Below are 13,656 nucleotides of genomic sequence, written 5' to 3'. Positions count from 1 at the left end.
TGCCATCATTATAATGGATTATCAAGACGTTCAAAGATTACATATTCTAACTAAACACAATTTCAGTATTATCCTAACATGTCCCAGTCCCAGGAATAATAAAACCTCAGTGTTTTTGTTGGACACTCTCCATGAAGACAGAACATCCATTCATTTCTGTAACAATCCTACTGGTGCTCTTAATACATAATGAGTGCATCCTGTTTGCTGCTATTCAAGCTTTCCAAATTCCAGCACACCACATAATGAGTTTTGACAAGTCACATATTTTTGTAATTGTTTTTTTTTTTTTTTACCCTAGAAACACTTATCATGCACAGTTGCATACATAAGCCTGTCAGAATGTGATTCTTCCAGCTCTTTCCATGCACAAAGCTTGAGCAGAATCATGCGATGCTATTGAAGAGCAAACCGGAGACTGTTCGCACTGTCCTGCTTCCATGCCCACGGATGGTTATTTCTGGACATTCAGTGAAAAGTGTCTTTTAAACAGTGAAAGCTTTAGTAATTACGCATTTCTCTGCACGGGCCTGACGAGGGATCTGCTGCCTTTGAGAACCCCCCACCCCCTCTTTTCCCGGGCGACTCAAATCCGTGTCTCTTCTCCTACTCTTCATCTTAATGAACTTGAACAGATTAAATAAGATCTTAAAGGATGAGCCATAGAGTAGCCACCCCCATCTACTGAGGATTTATATATTTATTTTTTGGATTACATTATGATGACATATTTTAATCTCAGGCTGATTCTCAGAGGAGGGATTGAAGAGGTGATGAGACAGTCCCCACCTCCACACGCGAATAAAAAGAAGCTTGATTAAATCATTTCCACAATGCACTGACAATATAAAGAAACCACTACCAGTAAAATACAGTTGATGGTAATTTTTACAGCATACAGTACCATGCCTAAAATTAAATGTGAGGTGGCATAAAATGAGATTACTATATACTGAATTAAATAACTCCCCCATATCTCTTTCCAACCAATTTTGTAGGTAAGCTAAAAATGTGCTTCATACAGTAACATTCAAATTGATGATTTGAAACTGAAATCAAAATTATTATTCAATATGGTTGAATCAATCTGAGTACTTGAGGTTAGACTAGTGAACATTTTGTTTTTAAAGTTTGGCTGGTTGGTCTGATACACTAAGCCCCTGCTGGTAGATGCTAGTAACTACACATTGGGCAGCAATTAAAAATCAACAGTGTTTTCTGACAAAATTATATTTATTTTTTTATTTTTTTTAATGAACAGTATTTCGTTAGAATTAGATCCTTTACCAACCTTTTTTGGAAGAGTTCCTACAATTATTAAATAAACAATGAACAATAACTGATCACAGTGCAGTAAGACGATTGTTTTCTGAAATTTGTTTGAATATGCTAATAAGGCATTGTGTAATTAAAAATGCAAAAATATGCATTCAGTTTCAGAACAGAAATGTAAAAACTGGATCAAGCCATGATCAACTTTTTCCAAACAGAGCAACCAGGATCATTTTTATCACTCCATGAATCAGAAAATATACATTTTCCAGCACATTTGTAGGAATAAAATGACAAAACAAACACACAAACAAAGGTTTTGCCTTAAAATGAATGTTCTACATTATAAATCACTATTGTTATGTTAATATAATATATAATTGATATCAGAGCTCAAGACAGTTGCTAATGAAGGTCCTTGAACTGACATGTTCTTTTGTGCTATTAAATAGTGAGTGTTGCTGATTTCCTACAGCTTTAGAGTGGTTGCGCATATGGCATTTAAAGCTCAGCTAATTGGCTCAAACACTTTCTGCAGTCAAGACTGAAATTTGTGTTTAATACCCAGACAGGTCAAGTAAAACTGGTTCCTTAAGGTAACTATGGCACATTTTCCCTTTTTTAAGCAGACTGGATGAATGCTGAGGTGATTGTTTTCCTTAGCAGTAGTGGGGTCAAGCATCTTGTGACCTTCTGCATCCGAGCGTTTGTCCCTGTGCACTGACAATCCTAGAGTAGCTCTGTGAAGTGCCAACATGCCACACGAACCTGCAGGCCTTAGAGTGCTACTATTGAGTGGGATTCACCAGGGACTCGACTGTGAACCTGCTCAAGTCTGGAGCTCAGCAGTTTGATAAAGCCCACTGTTTACGTGCGTTCAGGCGAGGGAAACGAGGGCCTTGTGTTTGCACGCGCGCATGTTTGTGTGTCTGTCTGCAGAGTCAAGATTCTGCTATCAGCAGGTCTCAGTCCGACGTGAAGCCACTGGACAGCTGAAGGAACAATGGATTACTATTCCACAGAGCAGAAAACATAATTGAGTTAGCAACATTAACATTTTGTGTTTGGCTATGGAGAGGGGGTTTATAAAGTCATGTTGTGTTAGGCTTTCAGAGATTTCAAATCAGCTCCTTTTCTTGAAGTCTAAACTGCGGATGGAGCCTCTTTCCAGGCATGTGTAAGAAACAAGTGTGAAATGAAATTACTTTGCTGTTATTTCACAGTTAAATGCTCGCATTTGGAATTCCTCCCTTAAACTCTGCACTTGTACGGTGAAAACAATAACATTCATTTCAGTCTGGTAACTGCACGGAAAATGTGAATGGAAATACATCACAGTATTTGACAAGCTAGTCATAAATATCTGCCGCAACAATAAATTAATCAAGCTATGCTAGAACATTTACCCTTTTTATGTTCCTGAATATCAGTGGACATGTTAATATTTTATTAATATTTATTTGTTTGTTTGCTTATTTGTGTTATAATAATAATCACAACAAAACATCACTAATAATATTAATAGTTGGTATTATATCTATTTTATTTTAAATAAAATAATAATAAATGGTTTGAACATTTGGCTTAAACATAAAACCACATTACATCTACAAAAACATCTTTTTTTTTCTTCAACAGAAACAATGGCTGTATTCATGAAATGAAGTGTAAATAATCATGGAGAGCTTCATCTCCACACCTCTTCTTTCATTTCTCAATGCTTTGCAGATTTCAAAGCCAATATTTGTCTAGTGTTTTTTGTGCAGTAGAGGAGCGAGCACAGCAGGTGTAAACACACTTCATTGTAGCAAGAACACATAGATCGTATCATATGAAAATGTTACAATGTTCCACTAATTTCCAATCCTGGAAATGAATAGTGTTTCTCAGTAAGCAAACACGATCCAAATGAAATATTTATATCTCTACACAAGGATATTTGCTGTTCCTTGTCATGTGAACTGGAGCACATATAAGTCATTGTGGTTAACAGCAGAGGCAGTCACCTCTAATGCCATCTGGTGATGTTAACAGAACGGCTGGGAAATTCTCTACGATGTCCACGTGGAAGCCAAAGGTCCAGCAGATGCTCATCTGACCTCGAAGTGAGATGATTCGACTGAGCATTCTGAGACGAACAACTGGACATTTTCAGAACAACAAGGTTCTACTGGGCAGATGTTAATAACCTTTAATCAAGTTCAGTTCATTTTATTTGTATAGCCCTTTCAGTGTTAGCAATTGTTTGCAAAGCAGCTTTACAGAAAATATTTGTTTTCTACATTACATTTAGGAGTAGGTTATAAGTGGTGACTATGGCAGAAAAATGTACAGTAAGAATCATACAATCTTTCTTTTTTTCTTTCTTTCTTTTAAATGGAAGAGAAATTCCACAAAACTAGATAAATTTCTAACTAAAGTAATAATAATAAAAAAAAGATGTATACTGTAGCCTTTTGTTATTGTTGGTTACTGTAGGCGATTTATGAGACTTCATCTGAAGTGAAAAACTAATTTACCAGCCTACATCAGCACTGAATTGCTCAAACAATTAAACCTCATGTGAGCAAGAGAACAGGACCTCCAACTGATTACAAAATCAACATTATTTCACTATTCATTAAACCGGTGGTGTTAATCCTTTGAGCAAACCCATAAAATAAACTGATGGGTTAACTTCCAATATTTGCCTTGCATCAAAGAGAAAGGGAGTTTGGCAGGCATTCAGCTGACTTCAGAAATATCTCATCCCTTATTTCACAGGGCTGGACACAGAGCAGCTGTTTCATAAGCTGGAGAACCGGTAAGTTTAGAGTTATTTTCATACAATCCATTTATAACAATAGGATGTTTAAAAGAATATGTAAAACTGATGAGTGTTGTCACTTAACAATCTAAATCATATATGTTCATGGGGACTAAGAAAATGTACTAGCATAATTGTTATAATTAAGCAATCCCACTCACAAGCAAAAGTGCTGCTGATATTCAGACTAAAGAATTCTTGTAAGTGTGTGTGATATTTCTGTTATAAAAACGTTTACAAATACTACTGTAAGTTACTTGCATTTTAGACAATCCCTCCCGTTACTTTTATTATTTGAGGTCTGCCAAACAAAATAGCTTAAAATAAAGCTAAAGCAAAATCAGTCGTTTCCTAAATTGGTGTGCACGGTTCAACGACTCACTCATTAGAACAACTTTAGTTTAGTTTAGTTTAGTTCATGAATGGATCTGTGTTCAAGCAAATGGGTTTAAGTCGAAGGTTGTAGACCAATTATACCGGACCATTTAAATGTAACCTGATTGGTCATTCATTAACAGTTTATTCATTATGTGTGTCGAACAGGGTTGACAGGTCTACACAACAAAACTACCCCAATGGCCAACCCAAAAAATTCCCCAATTCTAGCCCAATGGCTCTAGCCCAAATATATAAAAAAATGCCTATTCCATACCTAAAGTACATACAGTTTTATCATTGGTAGAATGTAAAAATGTAAATACAATAATTTAATTCAAATTTAATTCCCAATATAACTCACAAAAAAAAAATCTGCATCAACAGTTGAAAAGCATCCCAGATGTGCTAGAAAATCATGCCAAGTGACAAATAAATGAAAGTCTCAGGAGATCAACTAGCCATTTTGTTTTCCCCGTATAATTTATCTTTGCATGCATCATAATGATAATTCAGAATATAATCAAAGACTGCTTATGTGGATTAGTTTGGGAAATCTGACTACTGAAAAAATACAACATTTTAATTATACACTCAAAAGAACAAAATGGCTTGAAAAGTCCGTTTTGCTTAACAAGATTCAGAGATCAAGTCAGTAACATTATTTTCCAATCTTTACATTGTTTTCCAATCCAGTCACTAAAGCAGTGAAACTGTCCCAAGCATGACACTTTGAGGTCCAGGGAAAAAGTCATTACAACAGCAACGTTTTTCTTATTTCATTTTCCCAATTATAACTGTAAATCATTCCGAAATTAAGGAAAAAGCTGGCGACATGGTAAAGTAGGGGGTTGTTTAAATAAAGGTGGGTGAGAAAAACAGAGGGGAAAAAAACACCAGAGGCAGCAGCTAAGAATAAAACGTGATGCCTGGCAGTCGGCTGGCATATTCCCAGCTGGAAGAAGAGACTTTTATGTGAAGTCAGCATGCATTAACCTCAATAACCGTCAAGAGTTATATGCCAACGAGCAATCATATTTAACATATACATCAATACTATGGTCTTTCCTAGCACCATCTTATTCATTGGTCTCGAGCCATGGTATAAAAAAATACATATACAGTGCCCTCCATATGTATTGGCACATGAAGACAAAATTGCTCTGTTTGCTGTGGAGTAAAGACAATTGCAAATATGATTAAAAGATGAATATATGATAAAACAACAGAATGTCACATTTTATTATTAGCTGTTTCAACACATACACGTTTTACCAAATAAAAAGGACAGCATTTTTTAGAGTTAATCCCAATGTTTGATGTGAGCATAAGTATTTTGATAGCCAAGGCAGATTTAAGGCAGATGTAAAAGATTAAAAGATATTATTTAGTTGCAGATCTCTTGCATGCGATCAGAGCAGTGAGTCTGCGACCCATAGACATCACCAGATTCTTGGTCTTAAGCTTTAAAATGTCTTTCCAAGCCTGTAATGCAGCCAATTCCAACTGTTTCTGGAGGATGTTGCTGATTTTAAAGACATGTATTTCAGGGTTCATTTTCACAGTTTTTATGATTTGTCTGTCATCAGCTGCTGTTGTTTTTCTCAGCTGATCAGTTCGTCGTTGGTTGCTGATGTCTCCTGTAGTTTCCAAACTCTAGATTTCTCCATGCCCTTAGTTTTTCCTATAGTTCTTATTGACTTCCTCTTTTCTTTTAGCATCCAAATTGCTTGCTTTTCTCTCAAAGTCAACTACCTTGTCTTCATCCTGATTTGTCTGTGTCGTCATCGAATGCAAGACTCAAAATGCAGAAGCAATGGATATAACTGATACGACACATTCCCTGATTTTAATATCTGAAGAATTAATGCATCAGGACACAGATGAACACTTAGAAAGATCTGTGAGGCAACTGTTCCAATACTAATGCTCACATCCGATAGGAGGATGAGACTTAGAGAGCAATTTTGTCTTAACTGTTCCAATACTTATGGAGGGCATTGTATATTTTCCATTCCTATGATTTTGTTTCACAGCATAAGTAACAGTATACATGCTCAATCCCACCATAAGTGTATCATGATTACTGCTAAACCCCTTTCAACTGTGCAGTAACTGAAACCGGATAAACAGAGCAGATCTCACTTTTGTCCTTGACTTTTAACTTGAAAGTGTCACACTATATCTACATGAAGATCCGGTGCAGCTGTACAGTAATCAGTCTGATGTGGATGACATTATGCCTGCCTGCTCATTAGTCGTTTAACTTGTTCTGCTTAAACTGTCAGTTCTGCGTTATATACAGTATCACAACAAACTGGTTAGATGTCATAACAGTTTTGACATCAAATTATTTACTAATGGACTAAATAATTAAATACATGTTTTAGTGCACCTGGATGGGGAACTGCATTATGCAAATAGATTTCAGATTTTGGGTTGTGTTTGTGTTGTTACCTGATTTGCATAATTGCTTTTGTAAATCAAATCAGGTGCTAAAACAAAGACAGCACATGCAAGTAAACAACACTATTATTTTTAGTGAATTCCCCCATGGCATGTGACTCTTTTGTATTGATATATATATATATATATATATATATATATATATATATATATATATACACAGTGTGTGTGTGTGTTTGTGTGTGTGTGTTTGTGTGTGTGTGTGTGTGTGTGTGTGTGTATGTGTGTCTGAATCGTGACATTGTGGTTGGCCCATAAGCTCTGACACATGACTTGGTGTTTTTTTTTTATGTCCTCTCTCCAATTTCCAGCCACAAATAATAGGCCAAAAAGCCCCAAATAAAATACAAAAGAGAGCTTTTATCAGTGCCAACTTTTTAAATCTTACTAATCATTTCCTTTCCTTTCTTATTTTACAAAGGAATGGTAAAAATGAGTTTCACTAAAAACTACCACTGAAAGAAAGATTGTTATCTCCATGTCTGACTAAACAGTTATTGCTTAAGGCTTTTGTATATCACCAGATAATAATGACATTTATAAAATGACTTATAAAGAAATCCTGAAAAACACAAATGGCAGGGGTTAATTGATATTCAAATAAAACATATTGACAGATATCTCTCTCTAAATAGCATAACACACAAGTGTTATTTATAGGGCCAGGCCCGAGAATGCTTCCACATGACACTCAACAAGGCTTACATACTTCCAAATAAAGTGAGTCGGATAATCAGTCGGAGAGAATGAGATGTCAAGAGTGGCAAACTGCTTCTTGAATTAATAGGGACTTTAAATATGCACGATTTAGTGCCATTCAAAAAATCTTTTTTGAACACAAAGGGGTGATAAAGAAAGGAAATTATTAATATTCTGGCTTATATTTATCAATGACAAAATGTCAAAATGACAAAATGCATACAATATGTGTTAATATCCCTTTTCCCAGCGAGCATTGCTACTGGTGATGCACGTTCACTATGAATAGTTAAACAACCTTTTTGGAGCGTTAACACATGTGTAAACCTCCATGTCCCAGGGACACGGGTGTGAAGTTTCAGTCGGACTGGAATCTGACGTGTGGCCAGCAGCGTTTACAAGGACAGACCATAGACCTTTGCTCCCAGTCAAATGAGTTTACGCATTAAATGTCATATACTAGTGCAATAAATAAAAATTAATTGGAAGTAAATGATATTCTCCAGTGCAAGAGTAATGGGCTTTTATTTTTAATCATCCATCTGTTTCCATTTTTAATTAACAGGCCGAGACAGTTCCCATCAAAACCCCTCTCAATAGTGCTAATTTGGATTTTCTTTACCTTTTTAGTTTAATGAATCTACTGCCTCTAAGATTAAGTGCTAAGATAATAAGTCAATACCTAAGCTAATGGTTGAATTCATCTCCGGCAGAAATGTAAGTTTAGTGTTACAACAACTACTTCCAATTAAAGAAGTGGAGTTTTAAACACTAGGAAATGTTCATTCTTCAAATATTAATATACAGCTTTGTGGCACCGTTAAACTGCATGAAATTGCAATTAATCAGATGATGTAACTCCTGATCGGAGTTGAAGTCTGAATAAAACAGGAAAAGAAGCGTTAAGGCTTTACTAGACATACCACATGCTGCTAGTGGCGATGTGCCCCAAATAACTCTAATTTTACAATGACACATTATACTATGAAAAATACTCATTTTGGCATCGCTGAAAAGAAAAAGCATGTTGAACATTGTGGTAACTGCACTAAAAGATAGTATGACCCTGCATAGTGCATAATGCAAGTCTGAATGAATTATTACTGCCCTGAAAACATGACTCTTTCTAGGAGGAATATGTAAATAATCACTTTATGTTCTGTAGCGGCACATATTTACATTTCATTAAACCTTTGTGTTAAACAAAACAGATTTCATAATGTATTCCCAATGTTTTTTTCTGGAAATGCAGCACCTCTGTTTAGGGGTAACGAGCAGGTTTGAGTACAGAGCAACTTTGCAAGCACTGTGAATTGACTTTAAATTATAATGGAACACAGAGAATCGTTAATCTGCTCAGATATTGTGTTATTAAAATTATATTTAAAGAAAAAAAAATTCTACCAGTTAATTGAACTAATCTACTAAGAGTGCCCAAAACCAGATATAAATGCTTCATATTACAGCAAATGGAATTCTGATAAGGAAATTATGGTGACGGAAATTTTATTTTAACCATGTAATAAGTATTCTTAATGCATGCAATAAAATATATACAGTATATATTTTAAATTTAGCCATAATTTAAACAAATTACAGCACAACAATTTTTTATTTTATTTCTTATTTTATTTCTGTTGTTTATTTTCTTTTTTTCTTTCTTGAATAAAAACCAGTGGAAATGTTTTATAAGGAACAGGTATAACTTGAATAAAAAGTATATGAATAATTTTCACACAATAAATATTGAAATGATTTTAATTTATTTCACTCTTTAGATCATATTAAGATTGTTACAGTGTAAAAAAAATATATTGTAAAATTCAATGAGAACAATAAACAAAAAAAAAGAAACTGTAAAAAATGCTTCAAAATTGTACATAAAAAGATTACTGATGTACTCTCTATAAGTAAATAAAAATACATTATTTCAATGTGTGTTTTTTTTTTGCCATTTTTTAAAGGAGGGGTGAAATGCTATTTCATGCATACTGAGTTTTTTACACTGTTAAAGAGTTGGATTCCCATGCTAAACATGGACAAAGTTTCAAAAATTAAGTTGTACGTTTGAAGGAGTATTTCTGTTCCAAAAATACTCCTTCCGGTTTGTCACAAGTTTCGGAAAGATTTTTTTCGAGTATGGCTCTGTTTGACGTTAGATGGAGCGGAATTTCCTTATATGGGTCCTGAGGGCACGTCTGCCGGAAGAGCGCCCGCTCCTGCAGAGCACTGAGAGCAGAGGCATTCACTGATCAGAGCGAGAGCGTCGCGAAATGTCACAAAAGGAGTGTGTTTTTGGTTGCGAGGGCAAGACAACCCTGCACAGATTACCAAAAGAGAAACAGCATTAAGGGACCAGTGGATGGAGTTTATTTTTACAGAGCATCAACGGAGTTGTGCAAGTGTTTTTGTTTGTTCCCTGCATTTCGAAGATGCTTGTTTTACAAACAAAGCCCAGTTTGACGATGGATTTGCGTATCGTTTATTTCTTAAGGATGATGCAATCCCAACGAAAAAGGATCACGATCGTGTGTTGGAACCACAGGCGGTGTGTAAAACTGCTTCAAATATCTCTGCCTCCTTGTTAGTGCGTCCGCCTCCCATCGGAGACCCGGGTTCGAGCCCCGCTCGGAGCGAGTCGTTGCTGCTGCTGCTCTCATTCAGTTTCAGCCTCGGGATCTGATTCTGGATCATAAATAAACGGCTGAATCTGACCGTTAGCTATGGTTTGTTTGGGATGATGTTTTTTCCTCACGGTAATGTCACAGCTTCTAAACCCTCTCAATGCAAAAGCCTACTGGCGCTCGTGATTCTTTAGCTCCGCCCACACATCACGCCTCAGCTGGTCGTGTTTTTCCGGGAAAATCGGTACAGACTATCTTTCTCTTATGAATATAATAAAACTAAAGACTTTTTGGAGTTATGAAGGATGCAGTACTACTCCATAGGTACTCAAGATTAACATGATATTGAGTGAAAACGAGCATTTCACCCCCCCCCCCCCTTTAAATTGTTTGTGAAATTTACTAGCAAATTATCAACAAAAAATTCTCACTTTTTTTTTCCAGAGTAGAAGACATTTAACTAAAAATAAATAGTAAAGGCATGAAAGAGTTTAAGATACTTTTAATGTGACCTTATTGTAATACAAGAAAAATCCACAGTAGTAAGTTAGACAAACACACACACACACACACTCCTAGGACATAAAAGCACTTGAAGTTGAAGAAACACCCAATTATGAAGAAATCTCACTCATGAACAAAAAGAGGTTACCAGGTGCATCTTCTGCTGCTTTGAAGATACCGTGGTAATGATTCAGTACTGGATCCATGAATGAATTTTAATTATGATTTCATAAAGTATCTGAATGATATTAAACACCACAAGCTGAGGAAGCTAAATGGACAGCTTCCCTCTTTCATCAATCATTGAACAGCATGTCATGTGGTTGACCCCAAGAGATCATTCTCTGCCAGCAATAATGAGCCAAGCCGGCAATGTATTCACCTAAGTAGGGCAGAGACGGTCCGTAACGAGAGAACCTCTGTCTGCAACTCCCAAGATCTTTCACACTCTTTTATTCCTATCCACCACGCAAAATCTGTATAATTGAGTTTAGCCTATGCCTTCCTTCACCTTCATCCAACTACAGTGATTCACTCAAAGGAGACAATGGGAGACTGACAATACAGTCAACAGGTAGAGCAACCAAAAATGATTATAATGCAGCCTAATAAAGGAATTGTCATGTGCTTAAAGAATTTGATGGCAGCCCTGGATGAATCTTTTTGGGTACTGATAGTTACAGCACACATCCTGTCCAAATGTGTACAATGGTTTACATATCCCATACACAAGTACTTTTCTACCTGTTCCAAGTGTAAAATGTTCAGCACAGAGTGTGTGTATATGTGTGAGCTTGCAGGTTCAGAGCGAGTGCAGTGAATCGTGGCTTAAAGCTTGCTATGTTCACCCATGCACGCTGATTGAGCCAGCTTACTGACCTCCCATTGCTATCCGGCCTCTGGGGCCCGCAACAAATAACAAGATGTTTTCTTCCAGAACAATCCGCATGAAAAACATCATTGCTTTGTATTTCATAAGTAAGACTGTGTCTGACGGGTTTAGTGCATTCTATCTTCAAAAAGCCTGAAAGCGAAAGTTTTTTAAACTATGCAACAGTGCACAATGTAGTCCACGTAGGCGATTGTTAACAAAACATGCAGATGCTTATGGGATGTTTAAATTCCCATCTTACTCTATTCTAGGGTGTGGATGTTCAAAGTCTTGCTTTAAATGCCTATAAAAGGGAACACAGAGCAGTTAAAGCAATAGTTTACCAAAAAATAAAAATTCTGTATTTCTTCAGTGAAACACAAAATACGATATTATGCACTCTGAAAATAGATGCTTTCACACCCCACATCCACATCATCAGCATAAGAAAACTAATACTCAATTAAACCAAAATTCTGTACACATATTTCACATATTTTGAACTTGAGTTTTACTGCATATATTTTGTAGGTGGTTGAAAATGATCAGGTTTCATTTGTCAAACTCTTACAGCTCCATTGCTGTATTTGAATTGTGAATGAAAAGCAAAACCCATTGAAAGCCCAGTCGAGTCACGTTTTCACTTATAGTTTGTGAAAGCCCTGGAGTATCAGTCAGCCGCGTCTACTTCCTCCTGGTTCACATGTGTCCTTAACCTGCCACAATTGATTTTGTTTCATCTGAGGAAGCATGTATTGCCATTCACTCATGCTTTACAGGGGAGTCGAGGCAGTGCAGAGTCGCTAAAGCAAAAGACAAACTGATTCGTGTAAATTTAGAAATATATGAATGCAGAAGCACCAAAAATAGATTTGTTTTTCCCTGCAAAACCCGTTCATTTGAGACAGGCTCCTTTCACTGGGGAGAATCTGTTTATAGAGGCACTTCCCATCTCATAAGAGAATACTACACATTTGCTAGGAATGTGTAATGCATATTTATTGTTTATCACGATGGTCTAATTTTCTTCTCTAAAATGTAGGTGATATGAAAACCCTAGATTTATATGGTAGACATCAGTTTTATGAAATAAAATGTGTCATTTCAATAAACACTAAGACACTCTGACTACACAAAATCACCAAAAAACTGAAGCATTTAGCATAGAGATTTGCTGATAGCATATTTGGCCATTCTCAGAAACATGTTTATAATATAGACCAGGGGTGGCGAACGTTGGTCCTGGATAGCTGCAGCCCAGCCCTAATAAAACACACCTGAACAAGCTAATCAAGGTTATTGCAAAGCTACAGGTAGGTGAGTTTTAATTAGGGTTGGAGAGCTTTGTAGGGCTGCGGATCTCCAGGACTGGAGTTCGCCACCCCTGATATAGACAATAAAATGAAATAGCACATTAGTTTTGTTCTACTTGCTGAAGAACATGCTGAAGCTGTGTTCGTGGATGATTCATGTGCCTGTTGTGGATGTATGAACATGGCTTCGCTGCAATCTTGCCTCTATTTTGGGAATATAGTGACACCCTCTTTAGCTAACCGTACTGGTCTCGCTTGCTCGAGCAGAGGACTGCCGGCTTGCGCTCTGGGAGATCTGAGGGTTACAGTAAGAGCTTCTCTGCTGGCTGAGTCCCCACAGACCTCTTTTTCCTCATGCAGTGAAGATCCCTGGAGGTCAACAGGACACCCAGTCCCATGAGCTCGCGGCTGGACACTTGGTTTCTTGGAGTGGGACACGGCTCACAACCACGATCTGCTCCGGTGCCTTTCTTACTGGGGGTGCATGTGGAGCTGACAAAGTCAAGGATGGCCTCTTTCACGGCAAGAAGCCATTCATATCCCTCCTCTGTCCTCACTAACCTCAATGGTGGGCCTGGCAGGGGTACATGGATATTCCCCAGGTGGAGAGAGCATCGACGGAGTTGTGCAAGCGTTTGTTCCCTGCATTTCTAAAATGCTTGTTTTACAAACAAAGCCCAGTTTGACGACGGATTTGCGTATCGTTTATTTCTTAAGGATGATGCA

The 13,656-nt window shown here is 36.9% G+C and overlaps 1 pseudogene; it reads right to left on the bottom strand.

Moving 5' to 3' along the window:
• Positions 1–13,232: 13,232 nt before the first annotated feature.
• The window catches only part of LOC113113331 (cytochrome P450 4V2-like), a 34,961-nt pseudogene continuing 34,537 nt past the window's right edge, over positions 13,233–13,656 (bottom strand).

The sequence above is a fragment of the Carassius auratus genome, chromosome 14, assembly GCF_003368295.1.
Source record: "Carassius auratus strain Wakin chromosome 14, ASM336829v1, whole genome shotgun sequence".
In the NCBI taxonomy this organism is placed as follows: Eukaryota; Metazoa; Chordata; class Actinopteri; order Cypriniformes; family Cyprinidae; genus Carassius; species Carassius auratus.
Note: the sequence above shows the minus strand (reverse complement) of the source record. Positions and strands in the feature narration are given on the sequence as shown.